Source organism: Triturus cristatus, chromosome 11, assembly GCF_964204655.1.
Source record: "Triturus cristatus chromosome 11, aTriCri1.1, whole genome shotgun sequence".
In the NCBI taxonomy this organism is placed as follows: Eukaryota; Metazoa; Chordata; class Amphibia; order Caudata; family Salamandridae; genus Triturus; species Triturus cristatus.
The window spans coordinates 1146019352-1146044707 of record NC_140594.1 but is presented as its reverse complement, the minus strand read 5'-3'; the positions used below and the strand labels follow the sequence as shown (position 1 = coordinate 1146044707).

General features: G+C 41.3%; 1 long non-coding RNA gene across 1 annotated transcript; it reads right to left on the bottom strand.

Moving 5' to 3' along the window:
* Positions 1-823: 823 nt before the first annotated feature.
* LOC146788604 (uncharacterized) lies at positions 824-17189 on the bottom strand. The gene is made up of 3 exons (XR_014970876.1): positions 16961-17189; positions 6186-6265; positions 824-3850 (listed from the first exon to the last, which is right to left on the bottom strand). It is a non-coding gene; the product is annotated as an uncharacterized LOC146788604 (long non-coding RNA).
* Positions 17190-25356: the final 8167 nt, after the last annotated feature.

Below are 25356 nucleotides of genomic sequence, written 5' to 3'. Positions count from 1 at the left end.
TGTCCAAGGCTTGGCGGGGATCGTCCAGTGGGCTGCCTGCCTTGAGAAGAGTGAAGAGGATAACTGAAGGCATTGCATGAGAAGGGAAATTCTTATGGAGGAGAAGGACAAAACGTTATTCTATAGGAACTTCAAATATGCCACAGTCCACCTTGAGGTTGATCAAAGTTTTGTACTTTAGTAAAGGCCTGCTTAATAAAAGCTTCACAGGTCAGAGTTGTTGCCGGGGGAACAAGGATTGTGGAAATAAAAAGGGCTACAAAAGGATAAAAGACACAATTTTAATGAAAAAAGTGCAACTGTATGTAGCATGCAATATGCCCTACTACGGGGTTAGACGTTTTTGGACACTGTTGCAATTGGATATGTTGCCTTTAAACTGTGTTGCATCCAAATGGTATAGAACCTCTGAAATTTGTAATTTTTGTCAGAGTGGTGTTCAAGACTTGAATCGTGTCTTATTTATCTCCCTGCTCTTATATTGCACTGCCGCAAAAGGATGAGACCTATCTTTCTGAAATTATTGGTGCGATCATTGTCGGAAGTCTTACAGATTTAAACGATACCACTAACAAATTATTTTGCTGTTGAATTTGTTACTTTTTGAAATGTTTCTTAAATTTATATTGCTTTTATACTGAATCAGTGATGTTCATATTTGTATGCCTTAAATGAATGTTATTAATTTTTCTACTCCAATGTTTTAATGGAAAAGTGCCTTTTGTCTTAACTTGATTTGTGTGGACCTCCTCAGAGTTCTGGCCCATGAATAAACTTGAACTCTAGCTGAAGACTGTGTTGTTAACATATAACTTGTGCAGTGTACTTTGACATTATGTGCAGGGCACAACTCATCCTAGCTAGAGTGTATTTAGCAATGCTCTGAAAAGGCATTTGAAAGACTGGTGTAGGAATATTTAAGAACAAAACTGTCTGGTGTTAGAATTAATATTTCTGGGACATTGTTTTTACACAAATGAGAGGCTTCTGGTTTTAGGGGATGTGGTTAGTTTATGGGCCAAGGACACTAGGACAGGGCAGTGATATCATTTGAGATAAAAGGCACTGCAGGGTGAGGTTCTCAATAACTGTGGTGGTTAGGCTGAGTATAGATTATTATTAGTAGTCAAGAAAGCGGTGGCACAATGGTTTGCAAACTCTAATGTATGAGTCAATGCCTAACACAAAATTAGTTTGGATGAATCATAGCTACAAATCCTACAGGGTTTAATATTTGCATCAAAACTTAGGCAAAGCATTCTGAGTTTTAGGGTGAAATTCTACATGATCAATGCATTTCCACTCCACACAGGTCAACTAACCACAGTGTTGGAAAGTGGGTTATTGCTAGGAGTCTGTATGCACCTACCACTAGAAATAAGGACACCAAAATGGTATGAGGTCCAGTAAAGGTGTCCGTAAATTAACCTCTTGCTCAACCTTTGCTAGCTGACAGTGAGCAGTCAGGCATAACTTAGGAGACAGGAGTGTAAATAATTCAAAAACACCAATATATCAAATAAGTAAGACACAGCACACAAAAACGTTTCTGGAGTTTTTTCATTCGAAGTCGCTTCACCCTCCACAGTGTGACAGATTTGATGAGAGTTTGCCAGCTTGTCTTTCTGGGAGGCCCCAGTCAAATCCTGGAAGTCTGGAGCTCTGGAGCTGTCAGCGGGACAAACCTGAAATCCTGGCCGGGTTGCAGTTGAAGGTAGTCGACTTCACTCTTGACTTTGGGTCGGTAAAGTCATGCAGAGTTTTCACAAAAGTCCTCCATAGTTCTCCAAACTTTAGGAGGTGCTTCTTGAAGGTATCCTTGTAAGTTCCAAGTGTCCTAAACACCACACCAATTCAAAGGTCTGGAATCTCCTAGATGGTCTCTGGGATGTCTGGACTACAATTCACACAATTCACCTGGCAAAAACCCTAAAAGCCCACTGTACGAACTCTAGGATGGAGACTCTTGGTGGAGATGATGCAGGTGGGCTCTGCTAACCTGTAGCTTTCAGGGAGTTCACTCCTTAATCCTTCTTGAAGCAAGGCACAGTCCCAGGGGCTGTAGTACCAGATTGTGCAGCACTTATCACCTAATCAAAGCAGCCTGCCTAAACCTGCTAAGGCTGACCAATCAGCAGAGACCAGTAGAAGTCCAGATTTTGGCTTACAGAAGACAAAGTTCTATAATTTCCCATCTGTGCCAGTTCTGATAAATTCAACAGTGGCAAGTTATTGAATTTATCAATGCCAGTCTTCTATTTCCTTGGATGATATTTAGTCCCTACCTAGCAATAGATACACCTAGATAAAATATTGCAATGTCTGCATATTGAGCTAAGTATCTAGGATGGGGAAAAATGAAATGAGCTGTTTTTTCCTCACCAGGGCATCTTAAACATCTTTTATAAGGTCCTTTGTTATAGTTAAATGCCCCCCACCCCTGAAACACCTAGGGGAGAACTTAGGGGAGCCTAATATTTAAAACATAAGGTAGTTTATCACTTTTAAATTGCCCATACCACCAAAGTCGAGTTTGCACACAATTTACTTTCAAAGACAGTCTACAAGGCCAGCCTTTAAAATGACAGCAGACACCCATGAAAGTGCAGGGAATCTGCTGGACCTCTTAACTTCTACGCCCTATTTTATAGTCAGAACTTATGGGTAGTTTGAACTCCCTAGCCCTACTATGTACTAGGGACTTATAGGGTCTGCCAATACCAATTGTGAGAATTTACTTTTAAAGACAGACTGCAAGGCCGACTGTACGAACTCCAGGATGGAGACTCTTGGTGGAGATAATGCAGGTGGGCTCTGTTAACCTGTAGATTGCAATGGAATCCACTCCTTAGTCCTTCTTAAAGAAAGTGTATCAAATCTGCTGGACCTCTTATCTTCCATGCCCCATTATATACTAGGGACTTATAGGTAGATTGCACCCCCTGGCCCTCTTACCTACGAGGGACTCATAGGGGCTTTCATTGGCAATTGTATGTGTACCCCAAACATGTACCTTTTTAAAAATAGCACTGGACCTGGGCCTGGTTAGTAGAGCCTATGGTACATTCAGAGTCAGTTACGACCATTATCATTCAACAAAGAAATGGGGGTGAACAGGGCAAAAGGTTGACTTCCTAACACACAGGCACACTTTACATAAGAATAAGTTAATCCATGCTCCAGGGAGGTAACACTGTATTAACACCAGCACAGAGGCACTCCCCTATAACATCAGCATTCAAGATTTCATAACCACATTGCACATTAATAAGTGCACATATAGTTCACAGCTTCCTTGCTTTGTGAACAGCAAGTTTCAATAGCTTTTGATGTGATTTGCTAATTGATTTCAGTTGAGGTGTCCCTTTTCTGCTGGGTCCTTGGGAAAACATAACCTTCTCCATGGTCAGTGTAGGCTCCGTGCACAACATCTCTAAAGTCAGAGCTTCCTGAAAACCACCAGGGTTCTTGCAGTGCTTTCTAGCATTGTCCCCCTTTTTCATACTCCAGCCATTGCCTGAAGAGAAGGCGCTTCCACCTCCGGTGCTCTTTGGGATTTTTGCCTGAGTTTGCAGTCCTGTTGGTTGCAGCATGTGGACACATGGGAAGTGGATGTAGCTGGAAGCCCCTGTAAAGGGTTCTTCATAACACTTCATGTGGGTGGTGCCATCATAGGAACATCTCCTTCCAGTCAAGCACAGATCCACCAGGTAACAGTGCAAAGCAATGAGCTTGGCCCTTCATATTTTGTAGTGCATCCATATGAAGTTTCTTGTTACTTCTCAGACTCTTTTTTCCAGAGTAAGGTGAATTTCTCATGTAGAAATCGATCTTTTAACTTCTGTTGCAGCTGAAACAAAGAAAACAATTGACATTTTAGTTGAGGAAGATATCTGTTTACCCAAGTCCAACAACACAGGAATAGAGATATAAATAAGAGGAATAAATAAGAGGAAAGAGAAATATGCTTTGGGCCACTAGTAATGTATGCATGGAAAGGCCCTTTTATATATTAACAGAGATTCCCAGCGGCCTGAATTTCTGCTACCTAGCATTGCTTCTATGTGGAGGTCCAGCTAATATGAATCAGACCCCTTGGAATGAGGCATAACTGTGCAGACACAGAACTACAATATGGAGTTCCTCAAGGCATTCCTTATGCAGGAGGTGTGATGCTCTTTGGGTGCTAAATATGAACAGTGTCTTTCCTGCAGGAGAGAGGAGAAGAAGGAAGCAGTGAGGGTAAAGGATGGAAAGGGAAGAATGTTTTTTGCGGTGGAGGAACATTGCATAAAAACTTTGTCAAGGATGAGATGACGAGACTTTGCTGTTGGTGCAGCTAAAGCCTCTTGCAATTTTACCAGGCTGAATTACCAGCTTGTAAAATGATGTTTCATGTTCCATCAACTGGAGAAATGGGTGAGGGAACAAAAGACAGAGCAGAATACCATAGGGTAATTACACTCTGCCTTACTCCTAATCAGGTTCAAAGTGCAAATGCAGAACAACGAAAATAGTGCATTTTCGCATGGATCTACCCATGTATTTTGATGCAAACTCTGATTTCCGAAGAACTGTATACCTGGGATTGCACCTGACAGAGGAGTTACAAGGAGATGTAGCTTTATTTCTCTGATGTTAATTCCACTTTCCATGTGTGCTGCATATTACATCACACATAGAAAGAGGAATATGTCCCTTCATGCTCAAAAACAATCCTACCCATAAGGCAGACACTCTAGAAATATGGTGCAAGAGTGCCTGCTTTGGCATTAGGAAGCACATGGTGCAGATGCAGAAGGAGAGCTCAGAAATGCTCTATATTTTTGTAAATATGGAGCATTTCTGCTCCCTTCCTTTCACGCAATGCAGTTTCCTTGCTCTGAGGCGTTGCATGAAAGAATGGTAAATCCGCCCCTAAGTAAGTACGACTGGTGCGTGCGCACTTGTTGGACTGCCTCATAAAATCCATTACTGGACAAAGAACCTGCAGGATAGTGGAGAGTATTCTTTGTTTCTTTTTTGTTTGTTTCTTTCTTTGTTTCCTTCTTTCTTTCTTACATTTTCATGTGGGGTGCTGAGACTACTGATCAGAGTGATACTATAAATAAAATCTATGATTGAAAAAGAGAAAGCACATTTTTTTTGCCTCTGAAATTTCTGTAGATTAGGCTTTCTGCTTAAAACAATGTTCATAAATTGTTTTCTCAAAGTGTGAGTGCATTTATTTAAATTGAAAAAAATGAAAGGTGAGGCATCTGTTCAAGACCCACATCTACATTGCAATGCATTTAAATGGATTAATTTAACCAGTTATTTCTTTGAGTATGGGCCTTGTTATTAGACAGTACATTTTAGTGAGCAAGGTTTTCCTCTCTGAGCTGTGATAAATAAAATAAAGCACAAACCTAGAGAATTATTAGGTTAAATGACTTCACAATGCACACTGCATTAAAACAAGTGGGGGGCTCAGCTTTGCACCAGCAGAGCACATCATGATAGGGCTGTTGGCCTTCAGAAAACAGCACGAATATCACAGGGGGCAATATTTATGAGTCCTGTTGCACTGCCCTGAGTGGCTTCAGAAATCTGGAGTAAGAACATGTATCCCGAATGGCTGTGTTGCATTACTCTGCCCTGGAAATGTGTTCCACTGGCATTGCATGGGTGTTCCCATGCAACTCCCATGGTTGTTGATGCAGTCCCAGAATTACCAGAACTGGTAAACCTGGGAATGCGCCAAAAAGATACGCCTTCCCAGGGGAGGCATAACGAAGAGAAATATCCTAATGTCTTCCAATTTCTATCCTCTTTCTATGTGTGCTGAATTCTGCAGCACACAAAGATGAAGGAATGTGCCTTTCAGGATTGTTTTTGTGCCAGTAAAGTGACCCTTCCTGCACAAAAACAATCCTGCACACAACACAGGCACCCTTGCCCCATGGTGCAAGAGTGTCTGCATTGACCCTAGGCAGCCACAATGGTGGCAGTGCAGAGACAAGCACAGGAATGCACAGTATTCTTTCAAACACCCTGCAGTCCTGCCCTTTCCCTGTGATGCAGCACAGGGCAGCAAAGTGACTTGCTGCGCTGCACCGTAGCACATCCTCATAAAAAAGCCCCTTTGTTCCTTCTTTAGCACCGACATACTGTGTAAATGTACATACCGCATAACAGTTTCTTACCTGTGATAAAATGTATGCTTTTCTTTCATTTTCAGGGAGATTTGTAGAAAATTGTAAAGATAGAGAAATCCGTCCATTAACTGAAAGGAAAAAATACATATTAATTGACTTTCCTCACTCAAACTCTGAAGCCACAAGAGCAGTAATCCATAGGCAGTAATATGGCCTATGGAAAGTGAACACCATGAGGACACTGTCTGTGTCCAATGCGCATATTTTATCTTAAAGTGTGACCAGCAAGATGTGTGCAGTTCCTGTGCTCAGGCTGGTTAGGAGTGTGACATGTTTCAAGGCTGGAAACATTGGAGCCTGGTTGGACTATTTGAGTTAATGCTGATGCAGTCCTTGAATATTTTACTCCGACTTACACTTCTTTATAGGCATTCTTGTATTTTTTAAACCTTTCTGTGTCCCTTTGTCATTTCTTTCCTTTGCCCCTCCCATTTTGGTGGTGATATTTACATTTTACAGTCACTCCTCTTTGCCAACTCCACATTTACAGGTCAGTAATAAGTTTACATAACTCGTCATATGCTTCATATTATCATGCATACAAGGTATAAGCAGTTCCTGTGCTCTCATTTCCACACTTCTTTGTGGGTTTTAAGGAGTGCATCAGAGGGCAATGCAGGAGAAGTCATTTCCAAGCTTATCAGGGACTTTGTGGAATGCCTGAATTTCAAACTCTGCTTTCTCACTTCATCAAAGGAGGTGACCCTGGTGCACTGAGTATATTTTATCCTTGCTCCTCTATGTATGTTTTAGCCATGCAACCAGGATATGTGTCATTTAATCTCAGCTTTATCAATTCACCTAAGTACTGAGAATCAAAGTTTTATTCTAAAGCTGGACAGGGTCTATGTGAAATGTAATTCTTGGCCTTGCTGTCCAAATCACTGCCATCCAGCTGTGGTCTAGTGGAATAGTTAGACATATGGCATTAGGAGAGATGATTTTTAACCCTAGCCCCCCATTTGGTCTAATTGTGTCAAACACAGGGGCAATCACTTTTTGATCATATTACTCTGTTCCCTTTTGACAGGATTGGGAGTACTTAAAATCAATGTATCAGCTTTTAATACGTGTGTGGCTATAATTAAGTGTATAACCTTTACAGCAAGAAGCAGTTTGACCCTCTTCCCTATCTACTAATTTGACAATATGTATGAACTCTGAAGCAGGACTAATGGAGGAAATAAACAGCAAGGACACACTGCAAGAACAGGTCCACAGCATAGGTTTCCTTCACACATTCAGGACTGTTTAACCACAGGAGGCAGTATTTGCACACCAAGGGGAATGGCAGGGGTTTAGGGAACTTTAAGGTGAGGTTTAGGGAAGAACATGCTAATACATGCACATGCACACAGAAACACACACACAACATTCATATTAGTGTTAAATTATACTTAATTATTTTAAGAAATGTGATTATTGGTTGAGGAGGGGTGGAATCCCCACTCAGGCAACAACCGCAATCCTTGTTGCTGTGACCCACACATATTAACCTGTGCTTAACACTTTGGTAGCTTGGCACAAACGCAATCTGGCTTAACTTAGAGGCAATGTGTAAAGTGTTTGTGCTGCACACAAGCAGCAATAAAGTGAAAGCACAACACAAGGAAAATCCCAAACCAATTTAGGAAAATAGAGTACATTTTGTTAAATATAATAATACCAGAATGCAAACAATCCAATGAGTAGTACCAGAGATAGTGGATTTTTTAAGTTGTTGAACACTGGGTTACTGGCAGAGGGGGGTTAAACCCTACTGAAGCAGCAACCACAACTCTTGTCAGTGAAACAGAAGCAAACCCCAAATTAACCTGTGCTTAATCCTCTAGTAGCTTGGCACTAAATAAGTCAGGCTGAACTTAAATACAATGTGTAAGGTATTGATGCACCAATTGAAACAGTATTAAAGTGAAAACACAAAACAAGAAAAATCCTACACCAATTTAGAACAATAGTGTAAAACAATAAATTATTTGAGACCAAAATGACAGAAGTCCAATCAGTAGAACCAGAGATTTGCAATTTAGAAAATAAAAGTAACTATAGCGCCAAAAAATGCAAAGCGCAAACCTTGGTTATCTGGTCGCACCAGGCGGGGACAAAGTCACAAATTCAGGCCACACATGAAGGAGCGCGGGTTGTTTACAAGGGCATATTTAGGCAGGCTGAACAGAGTACCTTAAAAAATCTTGGTTGCGGAGCGATGTGAAGTCCTGCGTTGAGAATGTGTCATGCAGCAGCAGTGACGCAAGGCTTTGCATTGGAAATGCGTCACACAGCGGCAGTTCTGATGGGCGGTGATGCGAGACGAGTTGCTTCCCACAGCGGTGAGTCCAAGGAGCGGTGACGATGAGAGGTCCTGCTTGGCGATGGGTTGCTCATTGCTTCTAGCTCGGAGTCTTGCAATTTGTCGTGCTGCATCGGTTCTGCTTGGATGACATCTTGGCTGGTAGAACACCTTCAGGCACAATTCCAAGAGTCCAGGACTGGGGCGACACCAGTTTAGGTGTAGGGCTCACAGCAGACAGAATCCAGGTGCTGGGTTCAAGTTGGTTGAAGCCTTTTCTGCCCCGAAGCTCTGATCAGGAGGCCAGCCAACTACCCCTTGGAGTCACTCTGGTGGTCCTGGGTTCAAAATGCAGGTCCAATTCTTCCACTCAAGCAGCAGGGCAGCAGAGTAGCAGTCCTTCTTGCAGAGCAGCACAGCAGTGCTTCTGAGTCTTCCACAGGTCCAGACGTACTGAAGAGTGTGTCTGAGGGTCCTATTTTTATTCCTGGTACATCCTATGAAGTAGGAGAAGGTTCTAGAGAATTGCCTTTAAGTTTCTTGCCTCCCCTGCCCTGGCGCCATTCTGGCTGCATAGACAGCGGAGTGGTGACAAGTCCTTTGAATGAAGGCAGGACAAAGCTCATGCAGTTGCAAGTGCTGTTATGCCAAGCTCCAGCCCCCATCCAGCCAGTTGATGGCCATCCAAGAGCCTATAATCCCTCTATTGTGTCACTGTATGGGAGCAATACACAAAGACCAATTACCAGCTACACTTAGTCATGTGACCCAGGATTCAATCTGCAGGCACCAAATGGTTGAGGTAAAAGCAAGAGAAAGCACTCAGGAAAAAGATGGGAAAGGAAGGAGAAAGCATGGTTGAGGTGTAAGCAGGAGAAAACACTCAGAAAAATTGAGTGGAAGCAGAGAGGTGCAGCAGTACGGGAGAGCTGGGCCTGGGGCCTACTCAAAGGGGTTGCACTGCTGCCTCCATTGAGTAGGTCCTGGGAGGAGGGAGGGGCGCTGGGAGGGGGCGGCGGCACTAGGTGGGAGGCTGGAAAACAGGCTGCAGGTGGTAGCAGCAAATAAGAAAAACACAGGGAGAAGCTGTGAAAAACAAGGGCAGGAAAATGCCCCGTGGAAAAATGAGGAGAAAGGAAGGAAAAGTAGTAAAAAACAAGGCAAAAGCAGGAGAAAGCACTCAGAAAAATGGGGAGGAAGAAAAGTGGTGAAGCAGCACTGGAGAGCTGGGCCTGGGTCCTTCTCAAAGGGGTTGCACTGCTGCCTCCATTGAGTAGGTCCTGGGAGGAGGGAGGGGCACTGGGAGGTGGTGGCGGCACTGGGAGGTGGTGGCGGCACTAGGTGGGAGGCAGGAAAACAGGCTGCAGGTGGTAGCAGCAAATGAGAAAATAACAAGGAGAACCTGTGAAAAACAGGGGCAGGAAAATGAGGGGGAAGGAAGGAGAAAGCAGTGCAAAACTAGGCAAAAGTAGGAGTAAACTCTCAGAAAACAGAGGTAAAAAAAGGAGAAAGCAGTAAAAAACAAGGGAAAAGCAGCACTCAGAAAAATGGGGAGTATGCAGAGCAGTGCAGCAGCACAGGAGATCAAGGCCTTGGGCCTGAATCATCATTTGGATTATTAGTGCTCAGTTAGTAACCCAAAGCATTGACACCACCTTTTACATTTGGCACTGGTGGTTTGAACTAAGTGTCACCCGTGGGTATGAAAGCAAACATTGTAGAGCTGAGCCAGAGACTCTGTTTAAGCAACAGAGCAGCTCTCACTGATGCCAGATAAGGATCCAGTACCTTGTTGGCACCTCTTGGGGATCAGGACTCACTCCAATAGAGGCCAGCAGCAGGGCTCAAGCATTGAGGGCAGGGCCAGTTGCAGCTGGTCTTCTGTGTAGTTGCAAGGGGGGTCTCTGAAAGCTTGTTGTGACACAACAAAATTGACCCTCGGAGTCACTCTGGGTAGCCTAGTATCAAGGCTAGCAGGCACAATCTTCCTTCTTTTGGACAGCAAGGCAGTTCTTCAAGCATCAAGGCAGTCATTCCGGTAGCAGGCAAGTCCTTCTCAATCATTCACAGGCCCAGGAGAGTTCTGAAGATTCGTTATGAAGGTCCCACGTTTAAACTTGGTGGCAGCCTTTGTGTACGGAAATCTCCTGTTCTTCCTGCTACCCTGGTCCAGTCATAGTCATGTGATCCAGGAGAGTGACAGAAAGGCACAACTGATTAGGACAGAAAAACGCCAACTTTCTAAAAGTGGAATTTTCAGAATTTTAACTTAAAATCCAACTTCATCATTGAAGAGGATTTTAAATTACAATTTATTTTAGTGTTATCAGTAGTTTTTTGTATCTGCTCTAAATCGAAAGTTACCCTTTATTAACTGTAATAAGGTAACCCAGTGTTAGGCTTTAGGAGAGATAGGCCTAACAGCAGTGAAACACAACTTTAGGAGTTTTCGGTACCAGGAAGTGTAAAACCTAAGTACACATGCCCTACGTATCAAATACAAGGCACCCTACCTTATGAGCCTTTATAGCCTACCTCAGGGGTGACATATGTGTTATACAAGAAGGTTTTGGCCTGGCAAAAATAGTTACCAGATTTCAAAACTGCACTATAAGGTGTAGTGACAGGCCTGATACATGTTTAAAGTGGCAGTTCTGTGGGTGGCTCAATGAGTGCTACAGGCCCACTAGTAGCATTAAATTTACAGGTCCTGGGTATATGTAGTACCATCTATCAGGGACATATAAGTAAATTAATGGTACCATTCAGATATGCCAATTGTACCAAGTTTTAGGGAGAGTGCACAAGCATGCTACCAGTGATTAGTTGGGAAAGTGCACACAGTCTTTATTCCATCAAAAACGGGTTCAGCAACAGAGGCGAAAATCTGTGGGTGACCCTGCAAAATGGTCCATGTCCGATAGCTACCATAAGTCCAGGTTCAATAAACACATATAAATTAATAAATCATATTTCAACAATAGTGATAATATTAATGCATCTATGAAGTCCTTTCCCAGAACAAATAGAGAATATACAAGATACTATCAAAAAGTAAATACAATTTACTTCTGCTCTGAAATGAAACATAAAGGCTTCAATGTAATTCTTTACAGCGAAACACTTAAATAAAGGTAAAATCCATTTCCAGTGAGGAGCGGGAGCCTGTGTCTTACTGCATCATAAAAGCTATAAAATGCTTTATAGTGATGTCTAACCCTAGAAACAGAGGCACTAAGGCAACACCAGGTCCTAAACTATGTAAAGATCTTACTTGAAAAGCTTTATTTAAATTATTTGCAAACTCTTTACATTGTTACAACTCCAAAGTTCAGCACCGTGTATAACTGCAGCAAGCAACTTTTATCTGCATACTTGGATGCTAAATGGTTGACTGACAATCTTTTGTTTACTTCTCGGTGCCGCATTAGTAGTTTCCCTACTTGTAATGGTAGCCTTCCCTGCATGCAGATGCCAGTCTAGTTTCTGTTTAAAATGTATACCTAAGTAGTGTACACTGCTCACACCTTTGGGGAGTTGTCTACTCACCAAAAATTGTCTGGTTGGGGAGTGAACTTCATTAATATTAATTCTGTTTTTGAAACATTTACAATCAGGTCCTTTTCGATGGAGTATTCAAAAATCTATCAATCAATCTGTGCAGTCCGAGATAACAGAACGTCATCATCAGTAAAGCTTTGCGGGTTTTGTTATATTACATAACTTAGGAACATCTAGGTTTGGATGCCCCCAGTTAGACTACAGCATAATTTAGGAACAGTCTGAAAAATAACAGAGCTAAAATACAAGCTAGGCAAACAACTGTATGTATTACAAAGCCTTTGTTCCACCCCATTCCCAGGGAACCCCTAATGGACTTAAGCAATTGCTTCAAAAAGTGGTCTCTTGATTCCCCTGCATCCGTATAGTGACGGACTCAGTTCGCTCAGACTCCCATTGAAGTCTATGAGAGCCTGTATACTGTACACATGCACAGGCTCCCATAGCAAAAAGGGGTGGGTGGGGAAAAGCCTGCACCGTGTGGCGGGCACCCCTTGGTGCCTGCCACACTGTGCAAGGCCTGAAAGGGGGACCCATGGGTACCCTCATGGGACTGATCCGAAGGGCCCTCGGTGAAGGGGGGCCTGCTACATCCCCCCAAAGTCCACTTCCGACAGCCGTTTTGTCCTGGCAAAACCAAGTCAATACGGCTGTCCGAATCATGCATCGTAGTCGCTCGTTCGGAAGCAGGCTCCATTGCAATGTACCATTCAGCTGCAACCGAGTCTTAAGGACAGGATCAGGTTTGGCAACGATTTGGTCAACGCGGACGAGATATTCGCAACGTACTTGGTCGTTCGGAACAGGGGACGATTCGGTTGGGAACATGGGATCTGGATCGGTTTCAGCAAATCAGCCCCATAATGTATGCCATAATTTAACCCTCTTGACAGGAACACATTTTGAATTTAGATCTACAAATGCTGAATATTAAGGAAATCTTTTGCTCCTGCATATTTGCATCCAAATTGATTGGTCAACAGTTCCCAGTCCCCACCTAAAGCTGACTTTCCATCCACTAGGCTGTTGTATGACAAGGTCCAACCTCTGAAAGTGATGAAGCAGGACTCGGTTGAACATATTGCCGGCTCAAACTAATAAAGAGGTTTGCCTTTTAATGGCTGGATTCCCTGCTACCCTTCTTGTATAGGGAAGCAATAATACCTGACCACCAAAAGAGGGATATAGAATTTGATACCACCTCTACATTGAAAATCTTTGTTAAAACATGTGCTCACAATGTATGTTCTGCATGATACATGCCCACAAGGACAATATGTGGGACAGGGGCTTAATATGTTTTTTGGCACATGATAGCTCTCTGTACCTCTGGGATAATACTGACAGATAAATATTAGAGTCAACGCTTCCTTCCTGACATGCCATAGTGATAGCATCAGTAAGTTGACCAGCTTCTCTGCCTCCTGCATTTGCTTCAAAATGATGCTAGTATTTGTTAACCCTTATTTTTAGGTATTGTTATGTGCAGCTCATTCCATAATAGCTTTTTCCTAGTTATAAGTTTTGGTAGGGACTCTAAAGCAGTCTTTAGGGTAGTCCAGGGACCACTATTTGTCTGCAACACCTGCTCAGTGGTTCAGCAACATTAAATATTAATAACAGATTAATAAAGTGCATATAAATAAAGAAGCAACATTTTAAATGTAAAAACCTTTAGTAAATGTCAAGGGATTTAAAACCGGTGGCTAAAAATTAGAGTTGGCATCCTCAGATTGATACATGGCAGCAGTGCATGTACATCAAAAAATATATAGTATGGATGAAGGGTCGCATTAATGAATTTAGAAAACATTCCCATTAAAATACAATTTGTTTTATATTTGTGAATTAAATAAAATATTTAATCATTTGTCTATTTGTTTCTGTATTTTTGTATATTGTTTTGTGGTTCAAATCATCGGAATGCACATTGGCTACCAGTAATGACTCAGTGTGGGTCCTGGGATCCCAATAATGATTTAGTTAGGGAACCGGGATTCCAGTAATGATTAAATGAGGTCCAAAGAAGTCAAAAGGTGAAGTACCACTGCTCTAAAGCATCCTTTGCTTTTCTACTAGCAGAGAAATTACATTTCTTTTCAAACATTTCATGTTGAATCATTTGTAACTGCTAATAATTCTTCTTCTCCTGTATGGTTTTGAGGTTGTTGAGAATATAGAGGCCTTCAAAATCACTTGCTCAAATAATTCTAGGATTATTTCATCTTCACCTGTCTCTGCTAACAGTACAGCATTTAGATTATCAGCTGGCTTTCCATTAGATAAAGTGCCAATCTATGGCAAATTCCCAAACTCCACTTTACTGCCCTTTTGTTGTTGGATTGAACACCTTCTGTGAAGATGGTTTTTCCATTTGTGCTTGTAGTTGGTAGTTAAAAAAATTAACTACTAAAGCATCACGATCACTCCTTAGATGTTAAATTACCTTCATATACAAAACTTAGGCCTTATGAATTTTGAGTTTTAGAAGAAAGTTTTGTATATGAAGGTAATTCAACATCTAAGGAGTGATCGTGATGCATTAGTAGTTAATTTAGAACTACAAAAGGCTCACGGAGCATGAGTAGTTTGCACTGCTACGCAAAAAGGACGTAGCACAGTGCAAAAACTGAGCTACATGTCAGTGCAAAAATTGTGCTACAACACGTAGTGTAACAACAATATCAACAATACCCACAAATGTTTTGATAAAGCAATTTAACATGCTAAAAAGCATATAACCAATTCACAAAAGTTAACTGTGAATGAAAATATTAGGCAATGAGAGAGGTGATGATTTTGGGGTTCCGACCTAACCTAGGGGGAGGACGAAGCAGATGCCTTGAACACAGAGAGCATATCATGCTGGTGAACGATTCAGTGGTGGTCCCTTCTTCCTAGGACCACCCCAAGCACAGTTATGGGCAAAAATACAATCACAACCAAAGGCCCTGCAAAGCATTATGGGATGAGATTAGCAGTGGGCAGTGAATATTATAGTGTCCAATATCAAAATAATTCTACAAACAGCTGCAGTTCAACTAGTCGTTACTAGATGTCCCTCACGAGTCAAATGCAAAAACATTGAAATTATTATTACATCAAGCAGCAGCTCCACTAGTCGTTACTAGATGTCCCTCACGAGTCAAATGCAAAAGCATTCAAATCCTTTCATGAAGCTTCATGAACCTTCTTGAACGATTCGGTGGTGGTCCTAAGAGGATGGGACCACCACCGAATCGTTCAAGAAGATGTGCTCTTTGTTTTCAAGGCATCTGCTTGGTTCTCTCCCTAGGTTAAGGAGGATCCCAAAATCATCACCTCTCTCACTGCTTGCTAATTTATCATTTTCACTTTTGTGAAATGACTATATGCATTAACATGCTGTTTGCAATTATTGCTCAGAGCAGACAAGCACACAGTGCTAACAGCTACGCACTACGCAGTTTTTGCATAGCTGAGCGTAGTTCAAAGTGTACTTCGCGTAGCTATGTGTAGATGTACTATGCAAACTATGCCCAGGATTAATCATCAGTCAGGCTTGTCCTCCTATTTCCAAGCCTAGGGTTGGAAAATGGGCTGTCTGAAGCCATGCGGCCATTTCAAAACATAGATCACATTTCAATAACTAAGAAGAAAAACGTTTCCTTCATTGGGTTACTATTCTTCAGTGCAGCACCAGTTCCGAGATACCTCCTGCTGCACCCTCTTAAATGACAACATTTTTAAAGCTCCCTTAGAATGGCCCTAGATCAATATAGTATTATGCTTAAGAGTACTTACAGGACAGGGCATCTGTTTTCCCTCACTACTACATCTAGTGAATCCATATTAAGCTGCCAATTTGAATAAAAAACTCAAAGGATTTAAATGTTCATAAGGGTAATCAAGTCAGGTAGTTGCTGACAAAGGCTATGTATTTACCAGAAACAATATGCCAATCATAATACTGTGTAATACATCAATTCACAGAAAAAAACACATTTGCTCAAAACACCAGTTGTGCAAGAAGGGGCAATTGTAGTCACTGCAGACCTAAAGTAAGCAATTCAGGCCAATGTTGATGCACAAACATTTCATTTGCAAGATCAAATTTCCTGCTGTGATTTATAATATCAGGATGAGCATTTTTTTTACCAAACAAAAGGAGATTTGTAAACTTGGTATATCTTCCAATGAGCAATTGTAATAGAAGGAATTGGGTAATGGGAGTAATTTAGTTGACCAACCAGTCAATACTTATACCCTTTACACGCCTTGATATTTATTGATGTCTAGGGTTAGTGAGTTTTTAGGTTGGGACTGTTGAGAGACACATACATGCTTTAATAAGGGTGTGGTGAAATGGATACACCCGGTACAAATGAACATTTTCCAAATGCACATTTCTGTCACATTTCATCATGTTAAAATCCATACCGACTGGAATTCCACTTGGATGTTACATATTCATGTGATAGCTCATGAACATCTATGACAAGCTTAGGCTTCCCATGAGTACTGCAGCGATGTGTGATTTTAGAAATTTGCTCAAACAGAACATTATTAAAAGAGCTCAATTCTGCACTGTCCTTCCTATTTGTTGTGAATAAAAATATTAGTGCATATTTTTCAAATCTAAATTGGAAACTTAGACTCCAGCTTTTCATGCTTTGTAAAATATTCTCATGTAAAAGTTTCAAAATAAGTGTCCATATGAGATAGAATTTAAGGGTCTGAAATCTCCAAAAACCTAAAACAAGTAGTATATAATGATTATGATATTTGAAGACAATGACAAGGAGGGGTGTCTGATTGTTGAAACTGAAACATATCTCAGCTCCTGGTATACTACTTTGTTAACTTCAGAAACATTGATATTATAGCTAAAATAGCAGGTTTCCCCAATTATTCTACTGAAAAACATGCTCACCTGTGAATTCGGATATTGTGCTGCTTTTCCCCAATATGCCATTTCCAGACACAGCTGAGACTAAAAATATGTAGGTATTTCCAGGTATTAAATTTGTGATGGACACATTTTCAATGGAAGTTGTCACATTTGAGGCAGGATTTCCTAAAACTTGCACTAAATAGAAGCTTTTGTTGCCAGTCGGTGGTAGCCAGCTCAGAGAAATTGAATTGATGGAGACATCAGAGATACTTAAAGTATTAGTTACGTTGGGTACTGAAATAAAATAAAATAAGAGTTATTAGTCATATAAAATGTTTTCCCAAGAGAAATTCCAGAAAAAATAAAAACTAGGAATTATTTCTCTCTTCTCAGCATGGTAATGATCTTTAACACATTCTGAAGTGGTACAAAGCTTTGCAAAATCTTTGCCCCGAAATGCAGGCCCTGTGTAATTGGCTAAAAATAAAAAAAATGGAAGCCTATTACAAATTTCTTCCCAGATGAAGGGAGTCAAGTTCTACTGTGTGATAATGGCACCCAGAGCATGTATATTAATGTCATTCACATCTAGGATTCTATGTCAAGACAATCACTGAGGTTCGCTTTCCTAAGGTCAGAAGACATTCACATATATATACAGTATAAAAGGCATCTCAAGTGAATTAATAATTTTCTGCAACCACTGCTTCATCGACCTCCGTGATCAAACACAATTTTTTATTTAAAGGCCTAACTGTCTGAAAGTGATATACAGATCAAATTCTAGTTTGTGAGCATTTAAGCTTATAGCCATGATTTCAGACAACCTTTTGAAATTTGTCAATGAGTGGAAAGTGGTTAAAATAGTAACTTATCACAAAAAGTAGCTTTACTGAAACTGAGAATAACTCACTTTGTTATGTAAATGAAGTACACAGGCCTCCCAGTTTTTCATGTAGAGTAAAAGTGTAAGACGCCATACATTTACAATCATTTCGATTTTCAAACTGAATGTATTTTTTCATAAGCACATATTTAAGAAGTTCTGGAGACAGGAATAGATAGGATTCTAGACATATTCAACATCCAAACTTAATTTTAGATTCAAGAGTTAAATGAATGGGTATTTTTACAGATTTTTCCAGGAACACTCTGTGGCGACTTATTGATCAAGAGGAATATAAAGGAGACAGCAGACAACGACAACCATCTCTCAGTCTTCTTCGTGTCACTGACACTGTGGGCCCGATTCACGGAAGTAATCGGAGACAAAATCCTAAACTTACTACTTTTGATATTCACAGAAGGCATTTAGTAGTAGTAAAGTTAGGATTTTGTCTTAAGTCTGTCTTAAGTCTGTCTTAAGTCTGTCCTAAGTCTTTCTCAAGTCTGTCTTAAGTCAAACTTAAGACAACATCCTAACTTTACTACTACTAAATGCCTTCTGTGAATACCAAAAGTAGAAAGTTTAGGATTTTGTCTCAGATTAGTTCTGTGAATCGGCCCCTGTTTCTCTAATCTAAACTAAAGCTAAACAGTCTAACACACACACACATACATTTGAAACATATTTGAAAATGTCTCTCAGAAGATGCAAAAGATGTCACTACTTTATAATTGTTAGCTTACTCCATAACAATACAAACAATGTTGTCATATGATAAATTAAGATTGATACAAAAACAATCAAAAATAGCATATTTAAAAAGTAATGATTGAAAAGTAAAACGAATGCTGCTGCAACTCCTTCAGCTAAATAACTCAAATATAAGTACTTCTGGGCACAGGTGTTAAACATGAGACTACAATCCCTACCAGCAGCCCATATCATAATATATTATACTATGTACAGCTTACACAAACCACTGTGCTATAGGATCTATCTTTGCCTCTGTTTTGTTATTAAGACTAATAGGAGATGCACACCAAATATTGGAAATAGTTTGATGCTTATTTTAGTATGTGGCACAGTGCAAAATAAAGGCTCTCTTGGGGCACCATAGCAATGAGCGATTAATTACTTGGCGCACTGTCACTAGATTGTAGCGGATCCAATTTGCCCATATCCTCACTTGCTGAAAAAAGTGTCAAGCCTAAATTTAAGGTACAGAGTATGTTGTTCTTTGAGTTGGATCCAATATAAATATGTTTTTAAACCAGGCCTTCCCTTATAAGAAAGGCATTTGGCATCAAGGAGTCATATCTCCGATAGCTCACCTATATTTTGAAAAACCAAATTCTTCCTTAATTGCCCCAATTGGGAATATATTAATAGGAATGGGATTAACCCACAGCTGGCTATGCCTTAGTTTCTTGTGGATGTTCTAAATGCATGATAGCCACCAATTTACAGCAGCTCTGTCATAAATTGCCATATGCATCATGAACCTAAGGTTGTTACTTGCTGGGTTTCCTAGGCAACCAAACCCACTACAATATAGCACCAAGGACAGTAACATTAGCTAAGATAGTAGAGCAAATTCAAAATACTAGAGGCAATTAGGGGGGTCAAATGTCAGTGACATGTGTGATATTAAAATGTTCTTTTAATTTTCTGCAGCTCTGTGACATGTGCCCCTACAGCTCTTCTATGCACATAGCTATTGCCACTTTCTTCTTCCTATACAAGGACCATGTTTAGAAGCCAACTATGAGCTTGCTTGCATCCTTAAATGGTAGCAGCTGTTTGTCCTTAGTCAAGTAAACTTAGAATCAAAAACGCCCTCATATTCAAAGTTGTTTACACATTCTAGAAATTGATATCAAACAAAGAACAACTCTTTCAGGGAATAATAGGCTTCAGGATAATAACCTTGATTTTGAACATATTCATCATTAGCTGCCTCTTTGCGTAATAGTCAGCAAAAGTTTGAATTAGTAGGTATATTCAGTCAAACAGAAGAGACACCATCACCCCTAGACAACAATATGAGTGTTTAAGGATCTTCAACACCTGTTTTATTCATCATGTTACATTGTATGGAGCTGCACCAGGGAGTACAGGCAGCATCTCTTTCTTTGTCTCTACACCAAACTTCTCAAAAGGCAACATTCTAAAGCATGACATCATAAACATTCTACACCAGGAAAAAGCTGATCATTACTAAGACCACATGATATTACAAAGTGTTTTCATACTGCATAGCATGGGGGCATACAGATTTAGCCTTGCAATTTACCCACCAACATAGGTGAAGATTATTGGAGCCAATATGCATCCCTGGCCCACACCAATCTAGGTAGGGAAGTTTTCAGTACACTCCCCGTATGGGCCATATTTGTTCTTTCAGATGTTTCAGAGTGGAGGCCATGTATATCGGCTATTTTACATTTATGAAGACCCTAAATGAGAGTGCATCTTCTAAATCTTTGAAATATTCCACTACCATGGATGGGGCATGTTGGAAAGAGGGTTATCAATTGGGGTCTATGTGAGCCCATCACAGGGAATAAGACCACAAGCTTGTAAGGGTAAATCATAGTTTCAATAACGGGAAGCAAAGGAGCAAACTTCTCTGGGATGTGATGCAGTGTCTGGCCACACCCTTTTCCTTGCCCAAACTGATTTTCATGACCTCCTGTACCATTTATCTCACATTCCTAATGTTCCTTTTTGTAAAAATTGCATTGTCTGGACCGAGCTGGAGATTCTGCCATGAGTGCAGAGATTCTGGGCCGAGAGTATAGCGTGAGCTAGAGAGTACAGCTTGAGTCAGAGATTCTGGCCCGACTGGTGACGTAAAGATACGACTTGTAAATGACCTCGGTGAATACCAAAAGTCGAAGGTTAGACTTTTATCTCAGATTGCCTTTGTGAAGTGGGCCCATGATTTTTTAAAATACATATCTGAAAGAGACAGTTAGTTCTAGATTCCCTACCTTAGAATTACCCCCATGTGACAGACTGGATCTGGAAAAAATGTCTTAGCAGTACCCCTGCATGTCGGTAGTTGGCATCGGTCAACTCTGCATCCATTGTCGGCATCGTGGTCGCTGGGACGACGTCAGTTCTTTCTTTTTCCATGCCAGCCTAGCACAGATCTGGAGAGACCTTCCCCTTAGTCACTTTTTGACTAACTTTTTTTTACATTTTGTGAACCTCTTTTTCAAGCCTTTGACTCCTGGTGCGCGAGGGATGTCCCATCATCGAACCGACTTCAATCCTTGTGGGGCCTGTCACAGGCTGATGTCGGTGACGGACCCGCACCTCGTGTGCCTTTGGTGTCTGGAGCGCAACCATGACCCGAAGTCGTGCTCCGACTGCCGGGCAATGAGTCCTAAGTCTTTGCGGGAGGCCCGCCGGTTGGCTCCGCATCACTCCTGGTCTCATTTGAGGGGAAGGTCTCAAGACCAGTTGCAGAGCCCCCTCACTTCTTCCCTCTCCATGTCTTCTAAGTCCTCGGGTAAGTCAAAGCACAAGAAGAAGGTAAAGAAGCACCAGCGCTCTTCATCTTCTCCCCGTCGGTCGGCTGATGCGACGAGGGATCCGGAGCGTCGTCACTCTAAGGCTCCATCTCCAGTGCCTGATTCAGGAGCCACTCTGTGCCTTCCCCCCTTTCCGGGAGCCAGGGCATCCCCTGGCCAACTTTGTACATTTTCCAAAGCCCTCCACAGCATCTTTGGGCAGCCTGACTCAGCCGGCATGCCTTCGGACCCCACGGAGCCGGTCGGGGTTTATGGGTCTTCAATACCGGCGGCTCCGGCTCCAGTGCCGGAGGGCCCCCATAGATCCAAGCCTGGATCCGGATCGATGCTGGTCGATCTTAATCGATCTTCCTCAGCACCGATCCCGGCAAAAATGCTACCGGCGCCAGCCGATGCCATCCCTATCCTCATCCCAGAGATGGACCCAGAGCCGAACCGACATTGGCCGACATCAAACCCGATGCCAGAGGGTATTTTTGTTCCCCCATTCATCCCTGATGTTCCCTATCACCCAGAGGGTGGTGATGAGGACTGGGAGCATTCTTCTGACCCTTTAGCAGACCAGCTTGAAGAGCCAGACTGGAGAGAGTACCTTGGTGACACAAGTGGTCTGGACACTTCTCCAGACCGTGGCATGCTTTCTCCCCCTACTGTGGTTACAGTGGAGGGAGCGTCCTATGCTGTGGTGGTGCAAAGGGCAGGTCAGGAGTTTAGTCCTGACCGCCACTGAAGGGCCTTGGCCCCCTCTTCTTATGTGTGGCTTACACTTGTCAATAATGAAACCCTGATGGCGTCCCTTGTTGGGATGAAATACGTTGGCTGGGCTGCAGTTTGATATTGTGAAGAATAAAGAAAATCTATCTTGAAATATCATATCATGGCTCCAGCATTATATTTGATCTATAAGAAGAATTCATATGTTTGAATAATCTGGATTGATATGTGATTAAGTGTACTTTCAGTAAAACATTGGACATACTAAGCACTCCCTTTTGTATATTGTTTTTCACTTTGATTTATGATTTTGAAGCAGTAGGATCATTAGAAAGTTGAAGGCTATTGCATACATAGTAACAATACAAAACACCAGTGTGGTCGGTGAGAAACAATAGTGCTCTTTTTTGCAATTAAATAAATTATATCCATGCACAAAAATACAATAAATAAATGAATGAATGAGAGAATTCTCAAAGTGCAGAGCTACTACGAGGGTGTTCCGGCGCTGAGGTACGTGACCGGAAGTAATAACAAGCAAGTCCTTGAATAGGTGGGTTTTTATTCATTTGCGGGACAGTTTTAGGTCCAAAATGCCGCTGAGTGGGAGAGAAAGATTGTTCCAGTATTTAGTGGCAAGCACCGAGCAGGCTAAGCCACCCCACCTTTTCTTTTTGCGTGAAGGGGATGGACAACAGGCGTGCTGATTGTGAATGTGAGGACCTTTGAGGGCAGTAGCAGGGGGAGTCTATTTTAAAGGTAGGAGAAACCAGTTTTATAGAATGCTGAATGGTCTATTAATGAAGCTTTAAAGATGACACTTTCCTTTACTGGTAGCCAGTGCAACTGTTTACGGTATTGAGTGAGAGAGGTATGTTTTGAGAGGGTAAAGAGTAGACGGACGGACGGCCAAGTTCAGAACTTGTTGTAGTCTATGGATCAGGTAGTCTGAGATTCCAATCTACAAGACATTCGCATAGTTCAGCCTAGACTAGGACAATGCCTGTACCACCGTCTTCTGAGCATCCCAAAGAAGAAGTTTAAGAAACTTCCTCAACATCCTCTGTATGCAACATGCATTTTTTACCACTTCCGCGAACTGAGGTTTGAGGTAAAGATGGGTGTCCACTAGCACCCCTAGGTTTCTGGCCATTCCAGTAGGCGGGGAGGGTTCTGGATGACTGGATGGCCAGGACCCCAACCAGCCAGAAAGGGGATCTATTCCATGAAGCAAAATCTCAGTTTTGTTAGGGTTGCACTGTAGGAAGCTGGAACTGAGCCAACCGATCACTGCTGTAGTAGAGGTAGGAAATTTAGTTTTAGCCTCGTCATTGTTATTATTGTATGTCAGTAGTAATTGGGTATCATCTGCGTAGGAGACTACCCGGATGCCAAAGAATTCAATAAGATAGGCTAGTGGGGTCATATCTATGTAAAAAAGAGTAGGGGTAAAGCTGAACCCTGAGGCACTCCACACTTGATAGTTTTGGGTTCAAAGAAGAATGGTTTGAGCCACATAGTTTGTTCCCTGTGTTCAAGAAAGGACCTTAATCAGACTAGTGCCTTTCCTTCTACCCCAATGTAGGCAAGGCATTTTATCATTGAGACAGTGTGGGCATTGCGTCCTGCATCAAGCGAGAATTTAATGGAGTCAGTGATTTCCATGAGTGCTGATTCTGTACTATGGAGTGCTCTAAACCTGATTGAGAAGGGTGAAGGAGCTTAGAGGTTTCTAGAAAGGACGGAGTGTTTACTGATTTTTCAATTATTTTAGATATCCTGGGGGTAGGGAAATGAGTCTGAAGTTTGAGAACGTTTTTGGGTCAGCGTTAATTTTTTTAGGAGAGGTATGATATTAGCCTTTTTCCACTGGGGGGGTACAATGCCCGATTCCAGGGAATTGGAAAAGAGTTTCTTGTAGATTGGAACAAGAATGGTCCTTATCGACCTCATAACTAGGAGCAAGAAGGGGTCCAGTAGTGAACCTGATTTAATTTTGGAGAAAGAATTGTCCAGTGCATTAGTCATTGGAGGGATAAATTGTGATAATTTATCATATGCTTTGGACAAGGTGGGACATATGCTGATCGTGGGAGTTTTATCATGCATTAGAGTGAGGTTATATTGGATTTTTGTAGTTTCTCCTCAAAGAATATGCTCAGATGTGAACAAAGGGATGCGCTTTTCTTAAGTGGGGGAGTTGAGCTTTTAGCTAAATGAAACTCGAGACAATTAAAAAAAAAATGCTTAGTGTTGTTAGTTTTTTTGATTTTTTTAGAATAGATAGTGTGCCATGCAGTTTTCAAGTTGCGATGATTTTTACTCAGAGCTGCTTAACAACAATACATATATTTTTTTAATTTCTCAAACTCTCGCTATAAAACTTAAAGTGTAAAAAAAAATTCAAATTCACTTTTATTAACATTTTGAGAGAACACTGCAAGTGATCCAGCAAGAATAAATCCCAACTGAATCCCCCCTACCTCCACATAATACATCACCAGCCGATTAATACATTTTTTTTATCATCTCTATAGAGTTGATACAAAAAAACTACAAGCAAATTAAAAATTGACAGCATGCCACTAGAAACAGAAATGCATTTCTTCATTTCATTTGGTACTAAAGGTCAATCACTCACACATACTTGGCTGTCAGTCACTATATATACATATACATACCCATTAGAGTTGGGGAGCTAATCATCTGGGGGGGCTATTCATCAGATTTAGGGGATAGGGCCTGCAGTTAGGGCTTACATTTAGGGCCTGTAGTTATTGTTCCGAATTAGGTATCAATGTAGGCATGGCTGCAGTGTTAGCCAGGCAGGAAGATGGGTCAGGACTACAATAAGCATATTTTATACAACACCAATGGCCTAGTTAAGGTGAGTAGAAAGATACCCTATTAATGGCTATATTTCGCTTGGCAAGGGCCAGGTCTCTAAACTTGGCAGCAGACCTGCCCAAATTGTATCTCGTTATGCGACCAATATTAGGCTGACACAGTTCCTTTTTTACAGTATACTCTGCTAGTTGGGCAGTAACATCACCCATCAGCGCTTTGTCATAAAACGAAACTTACATTTTGAACAAAATTATTATTTAAATTACATTTAAAAAACATTTCAAATTTATACTACTGAAACATATTGTTGACATCTTAGTCACCCAATATTTATTTAAATCAACCATTCGAATACTAAAATACCCAATCCCTCAAAAAAATCCAAGTGCCTGTTTTATACAAACATTTACATTAATTCATACCTGACATTCAAACTATTATTTCATATT